The sequence below is a fragment of the Cydia strobilella genome, chromosome 12 (assembly GCF_947568885.1).
Source record: "Cydia strobilella chromosome 12, ilCydStro3.1, whole genome shotgun sequence".
Taxonomy (NCBI): domain Eukaryota; kingdom Metazoa; phylum Arthropoda; class Insecta; order Lepidoptera; family Tortricidae; genus Cydia; species Cydia strobilella.
The window spans coordinates 2533692-2544357 of record NC_086052.1 but is presented as its reverse complement, the minus strand read 5'-3'; the positions used below and the strand labels follow the sequence as shown (position 1 = coordinate 2544357).

General features: G+C 40.2%; 1 pseudogene; it reads left to right on the top strand.

Moving 5' to 3' along the window:
* Window positions 1-3267: 3267 nt before the first annotated feature.
* On the top strand, window positions 3268-7528 carry LOC134745808 (uncharacterized; annotated as a pseudogene).
* Window positions 7529-10666: the final 3138 nt, after the last annotated feature.

Sequence of the window (10666 nt, the reverse complement as noted above, 5' to 3'; positions counted from 1 at the left end):
CAAACGAAACATCCCGATTGTGATTATGATGAATTTATGACACTAACAATTTTCATTGAATAAGCCGCAGACAGACGAATAGACATACGGATATGGCAAAACTATAAAATTTCTTTATTACTGCGGAACCCTTTGGTATGTCATAGCAAAACGTTTTTTACACTAAGCACGGCAGAGGGCCATGTGAGCGAGCTGGGTAAGAATAGATTGTCTTTATTACCTTAAATATTTTAAAAATTTTAGCATAAAATATGACTAATTAAATCGGTAAAGGGATGTTTAAAATATGGCAGCTCTTCATAATATTCTCTAAGCTATCTTTGAAATATGTAGAACTGATATACGAGTAAGATGATTTTTTTGACACATGTGTATGTATAATTGTTTATATTATATTACTCTATAACATAACGTTATTTGAATGACTTTGTCATAATGGTCAAAATTCAACTTGGGTTTCTAGCGGAAACTGGGGCTAGAATTCACACGGGTAATAATTTACCTATTTTAATCAGATTAATCTGACTTCTAAATTAAATACATGGTTTGCATGTACAGGGGCCGCACAAAAGCCAATCCTTTATCGATAAAATACCATTCGAAAAAACAAAATGTATTGAGATGACAGGATGCGCCAAAGTCTTATTATTATTAAAATATTTAATTTTCAATTTGCGTTTTCTATAAACTGTTATCACTTGGCTAAGCAAGATATTTAGATCTATCAAATCTCCCCACTTCCGAATATCGATAGGATATAGAAATTAAATGCTTTGAAATATTAGAGCGAAGTGATTAATCACTATCCTATGAAACCCGATGGAGCGCAATCCAGTTACCGAGTACCCTTTACAAACTACAAACTTTGAAGTGCCTACCTCAAGTCAGCGTTAAATCCAACTATTCACTTTTCTGTACTCAACTGAAGTGGTGAAACGTTATCCGATATTTTTGATTTATTTGAGGCAGTTATTATGATTCACCCACGTTCGTTAGGTACAATCGTAGTCATAAATTATTGCACATTTTCTTCACATTCCAGTGATATTCTTAAGAAAAAAAGTGTAGGTTGTTCAATTGTTTTACCTTACACCTACATTTACAATTAGATTAGATTTGATTATTTATTTCATGAAATAAATTATAGTACAACTTTGCCTAAGCCAGAATAATAAGAACTCACATCACGATCATCGAAAACCTAAGATTTGTACCTAAGATTAGTACAGTGTGAATGTGAATCATAATATATTTGCGTAAAACAAATCAATGACATGGGTATTTAAATGACTAATTGACCGATACTTATTAGATTCACACCAAATACAGGCACCATAACTGGAAGTTACGCATACAGGCACATCGTCCACGATTTGCAACTAAAACGCAGCGGTTTGCAAAAAAAAATTCTTCTATTTATTTAATCTCAGTTTTCGGTCAATCACTGCAATTGAAAGCACAAAATTTATAACACAAAATCGTTCGCATTTCTACAGTGAAGACACGCACTGAAAATCAGTTCAATTTCAAAATAAGAGCTTAAAGTCAAAGTTAAAGTTTTTGGTAAAAATAAAAATTTTGGTACAAGCTTTTATTGCTGACTGTACTTTTTTTTCCACAGGCAACTAATACTCATTGAGATAATTTTAAAAACCCCGAACACAATTAGGTTGCGTTGTTTTATTACAGAGTTCCTAGGCCACCTCCTGTCTCCATCATCAGATCATCTTGATGGTACCATAATATTGCATTGTCACCCGACTTACATATGTATGCAAATTTCCAGCTTCATCGGAAACCGGGAAGTGGGTAAAATATTACCCTTACAAACATACATAATTATAGTTAAAGATGTAGTGCATAATTATTTTCCATCGTATTTTCACGGAAACGTATAAACGTGTCTATTTCAGTCAAACTCGATACAAAAGTGCTGACGTTGACTGAAGCAGCATGACAAATACGAAAGTTTCCGAGAAAATACGATGGAAAACAATTATGCACTACATCTGTAGGTACCTACATTGCAAGTTAATAAAAAGCTTGTAAAAAAACATCTCAAGCCGTCAGCAATGGGCGGGCTTAGATAGCAATGTTTGCTTTGCCTGCTAATGTATCACCGTTATCAGCAGCTATGCACGCCCCTTGCGGCCGGGAAACTCGCGCTTTCCGCCCGCTAAATGGTCGATGGGCAATTTAGGTTTTGCGGCTTGTGGGCAGTAAATTAGGAGGTGTTGGTGGTTTGAAAAATATACCGATACGGTGCACTAAGCTCTAATTAGTTCGCCCCTAAACAGAGCTCGACAAAAGTTTTATAAATTCACGACTTAAATACAAGTACCTACAAAAATACGATACACATATATACAATAATAGTACTAGTGATACGCGTACATTAAGTAATTAATTAATTAAGCCTCTTTATTTCCTTAATAATAATTTCATTTACAATTTTTTTTTTTTTATGATGAATAGGCAGGCGTTTGACCACGATCCCACCTGATGGTAAGTGATGATGTGGTCTACGGTGGAGCACGCTTACCTATGAGATACCTATTAACTCTTGCCTTGAAGAACTCCAAATTGTACTCATGCGGAAACACAGACTCGGGCAGGGCGTTCCACTCCTTGGCAGTTCGCATAAGAAATGTGGAAGCAAAACGCTTCGTGCGTATTTTTGGAATTCCTACCATGAAGCGATGCCGGAGTGCCGTTTGTCGTGTGGTCCGATGGTAAAAATGGGACGGAGGAATAAGGTTGTGCAGTTCCTCGGCACACTCTCCGAAATGTATCCTATAAAAGATCGACAGGCTGGCAACCTTGCGACAATGCTCCAGACTTTGGAGTCGAGCATTCGTCAGATTGCTGTCATTTATGATTCTCTTGGCCCTCCTCTCAACTGACTCGAGCGCCTCAAGCTGGTACTTTGCAGAGCCATCCCACAGATGAGAACAGTATTCTACACACGATCGGACTTGTGCTTGGTAAAGGTGATTGTGATTAAAGTGAATATATAACTTAAATAATAATAACATTTTTATCAAGGACCTCTTTATAGAGTAAAGGCCTCCTCCATTTTTCTCCACATAAATCTGTCATTCGCTTTATCTGTCCAATTTTTTCCTGCTGCTTTTAAAATCTTGTTGCATATGTGTGCGTGAGGCTGCGTCCACACGCTGTTACTCGTTGAAATATATGTCAGTGCGCTAACGGCCGTCTGTGGTTTTACTCGCTCCTTTCCGTATCTATCAGTGGCGACTCGCGTGCGTAATCTACCCGTTCCGCAAAAAAAAAATCATGGCAAGTGCTAATCTCGGGATTTTAACTATTTTTGATCACGATGGCCAAAGTTGGAAGAGTTACAAAGGCAGGATTCTACAATTTTTTTTGGCTAATGATGTGGACGGGACGACAGATGCTACGGGGAAGAAGAGGAAAGCCATTCTTTTAAGCGCACTCAGCGAAGGCACGTATAAATTAGTTGAGGATTTAGCGTTGCCAAAGCAATTGGAAAGCGTGCCATTCGAGGACATTTTGACGCTTTTGGACGGACATTTTACACCGACACGGGTGGGCTTCGGGGAGCGTCATAAGTTCTACTCCGCGTCACAGCAGGTAGGCGAGTCTCACACGCAATGGGCGGCGAGGCTCCGTGGTCTGACTGCACACTGTGAATTTGCTAATGTAGAAGAGGCACTGCGTGACCGGTTCCTGATAGGCATGTTGCCAGGCCGGGAGAAGGAGAAACTTTATGCTCGGGAGTTGAAGGATTTGACGCTGGCTAAAGCTGTCGAGTTGGCAGAAACTATTCGGTGCGCCAGCGCGGGAGCTACGGCGTCGGGTTCCGAACCCGGCACTGATCAGCTGTTGAAGATATCAAAGATTCCGAAGAAAACAGAAGGTGTCGGCGCGAAGGTTCCGTGTACGGTTTGCGGTTACACAAATCATGACTGCAGAGTGTCGGTTTACAAATTTCGTGTGCAAAAAGTGTCATGTAAAGGGACATTTGCGTAGAATGTGTAAAGTGAAATACGTTAATTTGGGACCAGAGGATGAGGGCGATGACGACGGTAAGATTTATTTTATTCGTTCATTTTGCGGAGAGCCTATGGTCGAAACCGTCACTATTCGTAAAAAACAATTTAAATTTGAAATTGATACGGGCAGTGCCGTCACGGTTGTACCGCAAAATACATACAATAAGAGTTTTAGTGACATTCCCTTACGATCCACGAGCAAAAGGTTGCACGGGTATTCTGGGGAACGTATTCAGTGTATAGGAATGATTCCACTACCCATTTCATATGCGGGGAGCACGCATTCGATAAACGCATATGTAGTCTGTGATGAGGGCCCCGCACTACTAGGAAGAGATTTCACTTCTACATTTAATTTACAATTAACCCCTGTGCATTATTGTAGTGATGAAACTATAGTTAAACGGTTACAAAAGGGATACCCTCAGCTTTTCTCGGATGAACTCGGGTGTTACAATAAAACTAAAATTAAATTAACTTTAAAAGAACACTCTAAACCGGTTTTTATTAAAGCCCGGCCGATCGCGTTCGCATTGCGAGATAAAATCGATAAGGAGATAGATAGGCTAGTCGATCTAGGCGTTCTCGTTCCGGTCGAACACTCTGAATATGCCTCCCCAATTGTCCCCGTATTAAAACGAAACGGAACCGTTAGACTATGCGCAGATTACTCGGTGAGTATTAATAAACAACTAGTCGTTGAGCAATACCCGCTACCTACGGCAAATGAGTTATTTTCTAAACTATGTGGGGGCAAACAATTTTCAAAACTCGATTTATCGATGGCATATAATCAGTTTATGCTCGACGAGGCCTCACAAAATATAACGTGTATTAATACACACCGAGGCCTTTATAAATATACAAGGTTAGTGTTCGGGTTATCCTCGGCACCAGCGATTTTTCAGCGTGCTATGGAGGGGCTACTAGCGGGCATGGATGGCGTGTTGTGTTTGTTGGACGACGTGCTCATCACGGGCAGTGATGAAAAACAGCACATAGACCGGTTGCACGCAGTCCTTAAGCGATTACAATCAGCGGGGTTAACCCTACAAAAGGAAAAGTGCGTGTTTTTCCAGGACGAAGTTTCATATTTAGGGTACGTCATAAGTAAAAACGGTTTAAAAAAATCATCGGAAAAAATAGTAGCGATGGTAAATGCACCAAAACCTAAAAATGTTAACGAATTACAGTCTTTTTTGGGACTCGTAAACTATTACCGGAGTTTTGTACCGGAAGCATCAACAATCTTGAGCCCATTGTATGACCTATTAAAAAAAAATATAAAGTGGCATTGGTCTAGCGAGCATGACACTGCGTTTGAAAAGATTAAAAGTGTCTTAGCGTCGGATCAGGTACTTGCGCATTTCAATCCTAACGCGAAGGTCATCTTGACAGTTGATGCATCCCCCACCGGGCTATCTGCCATTTTATCACAGATCGAATCAGATGGCACCGAAAGACCGGTTTCCTTTGCCTCGCGCAGTCTTAACGCGGCCGAAAAACGTTACTCGCAGTTACAGAAGGAAGCCACTAGTATCGTGTTTGGTATACGTCGATTTCACCAGTACCTGTACGGAAGGTCGGTACCCTTCGTTTTACGTACAGATCATAAGCCCTTAACCAGCATTTTCCATCCCGAGCGTGGCATTCCCGAAGTATCTGCGAATAGATTACAGAGATACGCAATGTTTCTAAGTGGGTATAATTACGTCATAGAATACGTACGCAGCGCTGATAACAGCGCGGACTACTTGTCGCGGGCTTGTCTGCCGCCGCGAGGGGGCGAGGAGGATGAAACTCGGGTCGACCCGCGCGATGATTGGGATCGAGCTGCATACATTTGTTTTGTCACGGATGGTAATTTGCCAATTTCTGTTAATGAGCTTCGTAATGAAACTAGTAAAGACATTGTTCTCCAACAGGTAATTAAGTATACCGTGAATGGCTGGCCTCATAAAGTTAACGATATAAAAATAAAACCATTCTTTTTATGTCGTACACAACTATCAATTGAAAACGGGTGTATTATGCGGGGCCATAAAGCCGTGATACCGAAAAGATTGCAGGGGAAAGTGTTGTCTGAATTACATACCTCACACTTAGGTATCGTTAAAACTAAAGCGGAGGCACGTTCAAGGTTATGGTTTCCCGGTATAGACGAGGCGATCGAAAAAATGATAGGTTCGTGCGACGTTTGCATTCAATTACGCCCATCTCCGGCGCGGGTTCCATTGGCACATTGGGACCTACCCCCCACGGTTTTTTTTAGGCTCCACATTGATTTCCTGGGTCCTATAAATAACCACACATATTTAATCGCTGTGGATGCATATTCCAAATGGGTGGAGGTCTATGATATGGGAAACTCGACATCATCAATGGCGGTCATAGATAAATTATGTGATTTTTTTTCAAGGTTCGGGTTACCTACGGTAATCGTAAGTGATAACGGTGCATCCTTTTGTTCGCACGAGTTTACCACTTTTTGTAACTTAAACGGGATACAACACGTGACGTCACCACCATACCATCCGGCTAGTAATGGCCAGGCGGAAAGTATGGTCAAAGTGATCAAAAAAGGGATCAAATCTAGTTTAATAACAGGGCTTAATGTACGGGATAGTAAGGTTAAACTATTACAGTACTTGTTCAATTACAGGAACTCCGTTCATTCTACCACGGGCTCTTCGCCAACTGAACTAGTGTATGGACGCAAACTAAGATCGCGTTTAGATTTACTGCACCCGGTTACGCCAACGCCTTCATCCTCATCGGTCACCCTTGCTAATATTATCAAAAATAAACAGTGTTCGCAGAATAACAAGTTAAATAGGAAGAACAATGAAACTTTTACAACCGACGAGCGCGTACTATACAAAAAATTTACTAATAAAAATAAGTTCACTTGGTCTAAAGGCGTGGTTAACAGAAGACTAGGCAAAGTTTTATACTTAATAAAAGACATTACTACTTCAGCGTTGATTAAAAAACATAAAAATCATATACTTAAGTACAAAGGTACTGAAAGTAACTGGGACTATTATGACGCACTGGATTGTGACTTACCTGAGACATCCTTACCCTCTGCACTGCAAACGCCGCCGCCGCCGCAAACGCCGCCGCCGCCGCCGCTGCAAACGCTGCCGCCGCCACCGTCGCCGCCGCAAACACCGCCGCCGCCACCGCCGCTGCCGCAAACGCCATCGCCACCAACTCCACTGCCGTCACCATTGCCGATGTCAACCCATGAACTACCGCCGGGTCCCTCACTCACGGGGACTTTAGCCCCATCATCGGACGACCCCGCAGAGGGGGAAAGTAAGGCAAAGAGCGAAGTAAGGAAAGAGGTGACAAGCTCAGATGATGAGGATGAATTCCATGAGGCGGAAGCAGGAGGCCAGAAGCCAGACATGGCGAGCAATGCGCCAATAGTCCCCAAAAGAATATTACGGAAGCGTTCCAATATTAGTTTTAAGAAATATTTTTAAGAATTGTTTTAGGTTAGTTATGTAACTAGGGGGAGGAAGTGTTGCATATGTGTGCGTGAGGCTGCGTCCACACGCTGTTACTCGTTGAAATATATGTCAGTGCGCTAACGGCCGTCTGTGGTTTTACTCGCTCCTTTCCGTATCTATCAAATCTCATCGAGCCATCTCTCTGCAGGTCTGCCTCTGGGTCTCTTGCCTGCAGGTCCCTTCCATGAAATTATCTTTTTGGCCCACCTGTACATATTATACCTAATATCATTCAATACTTATGGTATGCCTTTTTCAAAGGTAATTTAAATGTTAACAATAAAACCTACTTTCTAAGAGATTTCGTATTGTATTTATAAAGAAATTAAAAGAAAATGAAATTGTTCGCAAGTGCTTACGAATGATAAAAGCGAGACAATGTTAATAAAATATTACGCGTCATACGAAATTGAAAAAATTGCTTGTACATACACGTAGAATGTAAGTGAAAATTGTGCCTTCAGCAAAAAACATTTTAGACGAGATGTTATTTCAAAATCCGAGTAAAAAATTTCTAAATATAATTCGGATCGCAAAAGTCTATAATCTGGAAAGCATCATCTATTATAATAATATTAGAATGTGTATAAAACGGGCATTGTTTTCGTAATTTAAAAAACAAAAAAAAAATACAAAATACAAAATATTTATTGCCAGAAAACATCGTGAAAGATGTTTTGAGTTTTGGTTTTTGGGGTTGATAACTCTAAATAGGTATTTATTATACTCGTTTTTTATGGATTTCCATGTCGTTCTAATATATAGTACCTAATTCCCAAAATCATTACCTACAGGTTCGAAATTGGAGCAAAAACTTTGTATTGGTCTGTTCCTAACAACTTTGCTACGTTACATGCAAAGGCTGCCTCAAAAATAAATCCATCCTTTTCAGCCACTATCCTTTGAAAGTTTACAAAGTGCGTGAAAGGAACAATATTTAAGTAACGACATCGCCGCAGGCTAACTGGCTTAACCGCACACAAAGTTATCTGGGCATCGATCATTCACAAAGAGCTTTGAGGTCGGGTGACATGATCACACAGTTCTCATGGCGGGATTACATCGCTAGTAGGTGACTGAGGTAAAGAAGGAATAGAATAGCAAGACGTTAGGCGTTCGCGCCGAAGATAGTCCGTGACCCTAAGGCCAAACTAAAGCTAAAGCTAAGGCTAAAGGATATAACTAAACGGAATAGCCATTAACAGGCCAATGGTCATACACAATGTATGTACGTAATGTTTTTTTATTTTATTTTTTTATGATGTATAGCACCACGATCCCACACCTGATGGTAAGTGGTGATGCGGTCTACGGTGGAGCACGCTTACCTATGAGATACCTATTAACTCTTGCCTTGAAGAGCCCCAGATTGTATTCATGCGGAAACACAGACTCGGGCAGGGCGTTACACTCCTTGGAAGTTCGCATAAGAAATAATAAATGTGGAAGCAAAACGCTTCGTGCGTATTTTTGGAGTTCCTACCATGAAGCGATGCCGGAGTGCCGTTTGTCTTGTAGTCCGATGGTAAAAATGGGACGGAGGAATAAGGTTGTGAAGTTCCTCAAAGACTTGACTAGCGATGCGATATTCAAAACAAAACTTAAAGCCCTAGGCATATTATCGTATTGCTGACTTTACGAGTGCGCCGGTATTAAGTAATTGACCCAGCACCGTTTGAAAACAGGTTCAGGTACCTACCTACTAATAATGTTATTTGTTTGTTACTTATATCTAATAATAAGATCATAATTAAGTAAGTACTCAATAGTGTTAAGTTTATGAGGTGCAAAATGAACTATGTCGATATTTAGCAATAACGTCTGTATTTCTGTGGAGTGGCAATTTTTACGTTACGTATACATTTGACGTGCCCCTCCCCCGCAAAAATCGGCAGAATGTTTTGTACAAAAAATTACAGACAAGGCGTCTCCGTTTGGTTATATCCTCTAAGCCTGTGACAGTTCATATTATGTGGGTTTAGCTGTCACGTAAAATGTTTGTAGATATTTTTTAGCAGCTAAGCGGATTAATTTATTCAGAAATGTGACATTTAAGTTTGCAAAATACGGTAAAACCATATCTTCAATTATCTTTTAAATTAAACTCCACCAAAAGAGTCTTGAAGGAACTATTTTTGTTGTACACATTATTTATTACATTGGATACTATTTTATATATCATTAAATTATTAATTGTCATGGGTCATTATTAATGGGTCAGTGACTTGTAGCAAAACACGAATGAATTTGAAGGTACTAGTACAAGTACGTGGGGACTTACGATAATATCACGCCATGTCCAGTAGTAACTGTTTAAGATTTTTCTCGAACATCCGACTCAAAAGCAAATTATATACCCACTTCCATAACAGTTACTACAATGATTAACCTAAAGCCTTAACTGTACGAATTACAAATGTGTCAGGCGCAGAAATTCCCACATCGGGATTAAGAGGTGCACACTGGAACATAATTATTTACACAAAACGCCGCCTAATTGCGCGACCTGTCGGCGACACTTCCCGCGTGACGCCCGCTCTGCAATCTGTGGTACAAGTTATAAGGCAGCGGAGGATGGGAAAGCATTGTCACAATCACAATATGACCCGGTTTCCCCTCTGGGTCGTAAGGTCAAAAAATGGCAGTCACTTATGTAAAAATAGTGAAGGCTCTTTTTATGAGCCGTGGCATAAAGCCGGCACAACTCTACGAAGTTGCGTCAACAACATACACAAGCTGCAAACAAGACCGAACGCGATAAGTGACGCTCGCTTTGTAAAAGTAAAAATTAGGTACTTACGCAAAAATACGCGATTAGGTATGTTAACACACCTTACACACCAAATCTGGTATCTCTATTACTGGTTATCCATACTGCTAAACGATGAAAGATAAAATTTGGTCCTTAGTGATCTCGATTTCTTGGTTTCATATACTGTATCGCGTAACGGCTTAGTTTTATTATTATTTTCTTGTATTGTTTAAATAAGTTTTAAATTATAAGGTCATTTGGTTAAAGTCTCTGCAAAAAGGAAAATTCAGGTTGTTAGCACCACTAACCAATCATTGCCACCGGAAAATAACACTGCTGCGAGTAACTTAAATAAGTAA